This window comes from Berghia stephanieae, chromosome 13 (assembly GCF_034508935.2).
Source record: "Berghia stephanieae isolate SIO BIC M18660-M18661 chromosome 13, UCSD_Bste_1.3, whole genome shotgun sequence".
NCBI lineage: Eukaryota > Metazoa > Mollusca > Gastropoda > Nudibranchia > Aeolidiidae > Berghia > Berghia stephanieae.
Window position 1 is genome coordinate 27,806,065 of NC_088372.1, and position 7,500 is coordinate 27,813,564.

Sequence of the window (7,500 nt, forward strand, 5' to 3'; positions counted from 1 at the left end):
TTAAATAATTCATCATTGATTAGTTGTCTTACTAGACTAGCCAGCTCTTTTTATAAAATTTGATTTCAAAATGGCTAGCGAGTGCAGTAATCCTCCCCATTGTTAGAGTGTCGATTGTTCCTAACCTTTTTCTTTCTTTTTTTTTAAATTTCAGAATGAAATAATATGACAAAATAAATTGACATTATAAGCTCACATCAATATATTAACTCATCAACTTGATTGTGTAATGGCTTCCGAAGAGCCTGTTTCTTTGAAAAAAGATAGACATAAGCGACCAAAGACAGTGAAGAAAACATGTGTTATCCATTATCCCAATTTAGCAAATCACGGTTTCCTAAAAACTTTTACAGAGGAGGCATGGGAAAATGTTCAAATAGTTAAGATAATTCGACTTGAGAGTGATGACATCAATGTAAGATGTGCACACATCTGTGACAATCTTCCAGATCACCCAGGTCAAGAACATGGCTTCCATCGTCCTTGTTTGAAAAGTTTCACTAGCCTGAAATATGTACGGCTTGAAAAGAAAAGAAAACTGGAATCCAACAGTAATGAAGATAATAGTCTTAAAAGAAGAGTGTTGAATCACTGACAGGACCTTGCTTTCCCGATGAATGTATCATTTGCCAGCGAAAAGAGAAATATTTAAACAGAAGAAAAGATAAGCTTGTAAAGTGTCAAACAGAGTCTTCAAAATCTTCCATATGTGAAGCTGCCCATTTCAGAGGAGATAGCCGCTTGATAGGGTTGACAGAAAATTATTGTCTGATATCACGTGAAGCAAAGTACCATGAAAGCTGCAGGAAGAAATTGACTCAAAAAGATGCTCGTCATAGTAAAATAAGTTCCAACAAAACGAAAACATTGAAAATTACAGCACAAAGATATATGTTTGGCCAGTTGCTCATGTTAAGCCAGTATCATAACATTGATCTTCGTAAAGTGATGTGCTATCCTCTAAGCCCAGTTCCGTGGGCTTTAGCAACAAGTGATGGATCTTTCTTGAAGACAAACAAAGCTACATTTATGAATAGAATGGAGAAATATGAAATTGCTGACTCAAGAATGAATTTCCTGAAAAGCATCTACATTGTTGATGGCAATGTAGTTCTCCAAGCATTGGTTTCATTGCCAGAAACATTTGGTGAACTGGCTCTGAAACTGTTCAGCACACTCCCAAAGTCTACAGACCTTCTTTTCATTACAGACAGATACCTCGAGGATTCAATAAAAGCAACAGAAAGATCTCGAAGGGGTGATTCTTTAAATAACACTTTTCTTATTGGAGGACCGTTAACAAAAGTGCCAAGCGACTGGAAGCTAATTTTACAAGAATGGGAGTCAGACAAATACGCATCAAAACTCCAGAAACATTTTCTTTGCGATCGAAAACACATGTGTACAGCTGAGCAGTGAGAATGGAATAACTACAGACTCTAGACCAATGCCTGAGCTGGATTGCAGTCACGAAGAAGCTGACACCAATATTATTGTTCACTGTACATATGCAGCTCAACACTCAAGGAAGAAATTGTAGTAAGATCACCAGATACTGATGTCTTTTTGTTGCTTTTGGCATTTGCAAAGAAAATTGAAGTCCCTTTACTTTTTGACACAGGTTCAGGGGAAAACAGAAGGTTTCTCAACATCACAAACCTTTCTAGCAAATTATCACCAGAAATAAGTGATGCTATGTTGGGATTTCACAGTTTCACAGGTTGTGACACTACCAGCTGCTTTGCTGGAAAAGGAAAAGTATGTCCATTTGCTCTATTGACAAAACACCAAGATTTCACACACTTATTTTCTGAATTGGAAAATCAAGAAGTGCTACATCAAGATGTTTAATAAAAGCTTGAAAAGTTTATGTGTCTAATGTATGGAGACAGCAGAGCAAATGATGTCAACAAACTAAGAGCTGATACGGTGAGAAAAAGATTCACCCCTTGAGATGACATACCCTTCTCCCACTGTAAAGGCATTGATTTGTTCCAGCTCCCTCCCTGTAAGAAAGGTCTACTGATGCATAGCAAGAGAGCAAACTTTCAAGCAATGGTTTGGAAGCAAGCAGCATCAAACTTCCCCGAAATTCCAAAACCCGAGGAAAACGGTTGGAAAAGGACAGCTTCTGGTAGTCTGGTGATCGACTGGTTTGGAGATGACGACATTATACCAAAAGAACTAGTTAACATTATTGTTGATGAACAGCAACCTAAAGAAGATGACATTGAGGAAGAGGATGGTGAAGAGGAATGGTCTTCTGAATCAGAGGATGATTTTTCAGACTGTGACCAATGGGTGGATGATGAACTGTTAAGAAAAATGAGTATGTTCCATACCTCCCAAACCATGACAGAATAAATATATATATATATATATATTATGTGTGAATGTGGTGAGTGTGTGTGTCACAATTATAATATAAATGTATTTCAAGGACACCTATTCTCAGTAGTTCACATTCTCATCCTAAAATGCTATAATATGTATTTCGAGAAAATGATGTTTTTGTTTATTAATTTTCTATTTGTCACTAGTAAAGATAGTTTGTATGTATTTCAAAATGACCCTCAAATCATCAGTTTCAAACATAATATTTAGTTATATTAAATTAGACATGTTTTAAAATACAAAAATGCATTTTATGAATTTTTAGAAATTTTTGCACCAAATGACCTTTCAGGGGCAATAACTCTGTAAATTTTTTTGGCAGCCGGCCATAAACGGATAGCTTAGATGTTATACTAACTAGAAAAATTGGTCTTATAAAATCCTCAGGGGGGGGGGGGGGGGGCCCCGGTAGCCCTTAGTCTAATCACGTGGCAGTTAAAACAATTTAACAATACTAATACTAACATACGAAATAACAACCGTCCCCGAACCGGACAAAAGCACACGATCCAACAAAGAGGAATACACTCAAATTACATTATACATTCAAAATAACAAATATGATAATACATAACATAGAGATGATTTACAAGGAAAAAAATATCATCTCCCAAAACAATAGCTATGCATTTGACTGTTTCCCTCCTAGCCAAGAACTCCGACAAGGGTCAGGACAAAACCAAGTAATCTCATTCCAAGACAAAGACAGAAAGCAAGTTGTAAAACAGATATAGGAGGATAGAAGACACAGGAAGTACCTCCCTGCTCAGGATGGGAGGTCGGGAACCCTAACCAGTACAGCCACATCTGCTGTTCGTCACTGTGTGAGTGACTTGCTTGTTAATAATTTGTAGTAATTGCCCGTAGTTAGTTAGTCATTGTTGTTTGTGTGTTTTGAGAAATAACGATGTCGACAAAGTTACCTCTTCTTCTGATTTTCATTATTTAATAGTATGGATTGATGAACATCGAGAAACAGACATAGAAAGCCTACCAGAATGGCATTGAGTAGTCATTTTTATTTTGAATTCAAAACAAACTCAAACATACAGGCAACAATTCTCATTCCCCCCCCCCCCTTTCTCTCTCTCTCTCTCTCTCTCTCTCTCTCTCTCTCTCTCTCTCTCTCTCTCTCTCTCTCTCTCTCTCTCTCTATCTCTCCCTCTCCCTGTGCTGCATGTTTACCTTTGTCTACCTTTGGAAATCGTATGTGCCGACTACATAATGTGCCAAGAACCTTTCCGCCATCTGGGTCACCGGCATGGCAGCAGCCTCTTATGGTTCTCACACTACTATGTTATGACGATCGACCCAATCAGCAGCAGCCTCTTATCATGACGATCGACCCAATCAGCAGCAGCTTCTTATGGTTCTCACACTACTATGTTATGACGATCGACCCAATCAGCAGCAGCTTCTTATGGTTCTCACACTACTATGTTATGACGATCGACCCAATCAGCAGCAGCCTCTTATGGTTCTCACACTACTATGTTATGACGATCGACCCAATCAGCAGCAGCCTCTTATGGTTCTCACACTAGTATGTTATGACGATCGACCCAATCAGCAGCAGCCTCTTATGGTTCTCACACTACTATGTTATGACGATCGACCCAATCAGCAGCAGCTTCTTATGGTTCTCACACTACTGTGTTATGACGATGGACCCAATCAGCAGCAGCCTCTTATGGTTCTCACACTAGTATGTTATGACGATCGACCCAATCAGCAGCAGCCTCTTATGGTTCTCACACTACCATGTTATGACGATCGACCCAATCAGCAGCAGCCTCTTATGGTTCTCACACTATGTTATGACGATCGACCCAATCAGCAGCAGCTTCTTATGGTTCTCACACTACTATGTTATGACGATCGACCCAATCAGCAGCAGCCTCTTATGGTTCTCACACTACTATGTTATACTATCAGTAAGAAACAAGTTTGAAGTGCTTGGAGAACTAACAGATATAGAAGAGAAATATGAGCAGTTTAAAGACAGTGTTGCTGCATCATTAGAAGAAAATGTTCCAACCACACTTAAGTTGCAGAAGAAGAAATGGATTACTCCAGAGATATTAGAATTAATGAATGAGAGAAGAAAGGCCAAAAATCAGGAAGAAAAATACAAGACTCTGAACAGGCAGATAAAAAGAAAATGCAACGAAGCTAAAGAAGACTGGATAAATGAACAATGTCACTATATAATGTCCTGCAAAGAAAAAAATGGCAAATTCTTCCATCAGAAAATCAAAGAAGTGACAAACAAAACTAAATCAGGTGCTAAAAGTGGATGCATCAAAGACAAGCGTGGAAACACCATCATGGACAAAGACTGCATTCTAAACAGATGGTCAGAATATATTGAAGAACTTTTTTTTGATAATCGAGGAGAAATGCCTATGATAAAAGAACTGGAAGGGCCTTCTATAATGAAAGATGAAGTTAGGAACGTCATGAAAAGCATGAAAAATGGAAAAGCTGCAGGACCTGATGCCATAACAATTGAAGCCTTGACTGGCCTGGGTGAATGGGGGATTGAATTCATCACAAACCTTCTAAATCAAGTGTATGACACAGGAAAAATGCCAACTGATATGAAACGATCCATTTTTATAGCACTACCAAAAAAGCCAGGGGCAGTTGATTGTGAACAACACAGAACTATTAGCCTAATGAGCCACCTCACAAAAATTCTTTTGAAGATAATTTTACTAAGAATAAGAAATAAAATACGACCTGAAATTGGGAGATGCAATTTGGTTTTGTTGAGGACAAGGGTACCAGAAATGGAATATTCACATTATCAATGCTGATGGAAAGATGTATTGAAGTAAATAAAGATCTGTATATGTGTTTCATCGACTATTCAAAAGCCTTTGATAAAGTACAACACGAAAAACTATTCAAAATTCTATCATCCTTGGACATTGATGGTAAAGATTTAAGAATATTACGGAATTTGTACTGGGAACAAGAAGCAGCAATGCGTGTTGACAACGAACTAAGCAGTTTTACACCTATTAGAAGAGGAGTTAGGCAGGGGTGTGTTTTGTCTCCAGATTTATTCAACCTCTATAGTGAAATGATATTAAGAGATATCGAACATAAGAAGGGGGTGTGTATTGGAGGAAAGAATGTAACAAATCTGAGGTATGCAGATGATACGGTTCTACTGGCAGAATCTGAACATGAACTACAAGAATTACTGGATGTTGTAGTCAGGAGTAGTGAAAATATGGGACTGGAACTGAATATATCTAAAACAGAATGTATGACGGTATCTAAAAATAATAACCCACCAGCCTGTGTAATAACAAGCAGAGGACAAACAATACAACAAGTTGAATGTTTCAAATATTTAGGCTTCAATGTAACATCCAATGGAAAATCAGATTGTGAAATAAAGAAAAGAATAGGTATGGCGAAGAATGCATTCAACCAGCTGCATACAATTATGAAAAACAGGAATATTAGCATGAAAACAAAAATCAAAGTCCTGGATTGCTATGTACTGTCTGTGCTGCTATATGGTTGTGAGAGCTGGACCATAAACAAGACCATGGTTAAAAGACTGGAGGCAGTGGAAATGTGGTTTTACAGAAGAATGATGAGGGTGTCATGGATGGAAAGGAAAAGAAATGAAGAAATTTTAGAAATGGCAAACAGAAAAAGATCACTGATAACAAAAATCATCAAACGCCAAATGGAATTTTTAGGACACATTATCCGCCACCCTGGTTTGGAAATACTCGCCTTGACTGGAAAGATGAATGGAAAAAGAATAAGAGGAAGACAAAGAATAACGTATTTGAAAGGGATAAGAACTTGGACAGATGAAGCTGAGAAAGGTGGCGCTGCTTTAATAGAATTGGCAAGAGATAGATCAGCTTGGCGGAAGATGACCTCCGACGTCTGCTTCAGATATGGAACTACATGAGATGAGATGTTATGACGATCGACCCAATCAGCAAAGTCCGGTCTGCATTCGTGCACCGTCGCGAACCCGCCTGGTAGCATCGTCAGAACACACCGTTCGACTAGATGCTCTGCCGTTTCGGGTTCTTGCCCACATCAGGTACATGTGGGACTGGTGGAGAGTCCCCACTGATGAAGCGCACTTGCTGTTAGGCAGCTCCTGGACCGAAGCCGACCGTGTGGACTTGCAGCATGTTTTGCTCTCAGTGATTTGTTAACGTTCTTACCATTTTTGTCATTAGCGAAGAATTAATTTCGGTCCGGAACCCTCCGCGTCTGATAATTCGTTCTGTTCCGGAGCCGTTATGTTCAATTGTGTAAATTGCCCTTTTACAGCTCTCTGGTGGCTGTATTCCAGGACAGGCCTACTTCCTTTAATTCTTTCTCCATGGTCCTTCGCCAGGTTTCTTTGGGTCCCGAAATGTTCCTGATTAATTACTCATCATCAGAGCTTGTCGCTCCAACACCGAACCCACTCCACAGCATCTGGGGAGCAGACTCTTAAATCATGGTCAGTGCAGCTTGGCCCGTCCTGGCATCCTCTAACTCTAACATGTGCTCCATCGTCTGCTCTGGGCATCCACAAGTGCACAAGCTAGTCTCCCACTTTTTCACGCTCCCACAGCTAGACTAAGGGCTACCGGGACCCCCCCCCCCCCCCCCCCCCCCCCGGGGATTTTATGAGACCAATTTTTCTAGTTAGTATAACATCTAAGCTATCCGTTTATGGCCGGCTGCCAAAAAAATAGTGTCATCTTTACAGAGTTATTGCCCCTGAAAGGTCATTCGGTGCAAAAAAAAATTAAAAATTCATAAAATGCATTTTTGTATTTTGAAACGTGTCTAATTTAATATAACTAAATATGATGTTTGAAACTGATGATTTGAGGGTCATTTTGAAATACATACAAACTATCTTTACTAATGACAAATAGAAAATTAATAAACAAAAACATCATTTTCTCGAAATACATATTATAGCATTTTAGGATGAGAATAGGTGTCCTTGAAATACATTTATATTATAATTGTGACACACACACTCAACACATTAACACATTATATATATATATATATATATATATATATATATATATATATATATATATATATATACATATACAT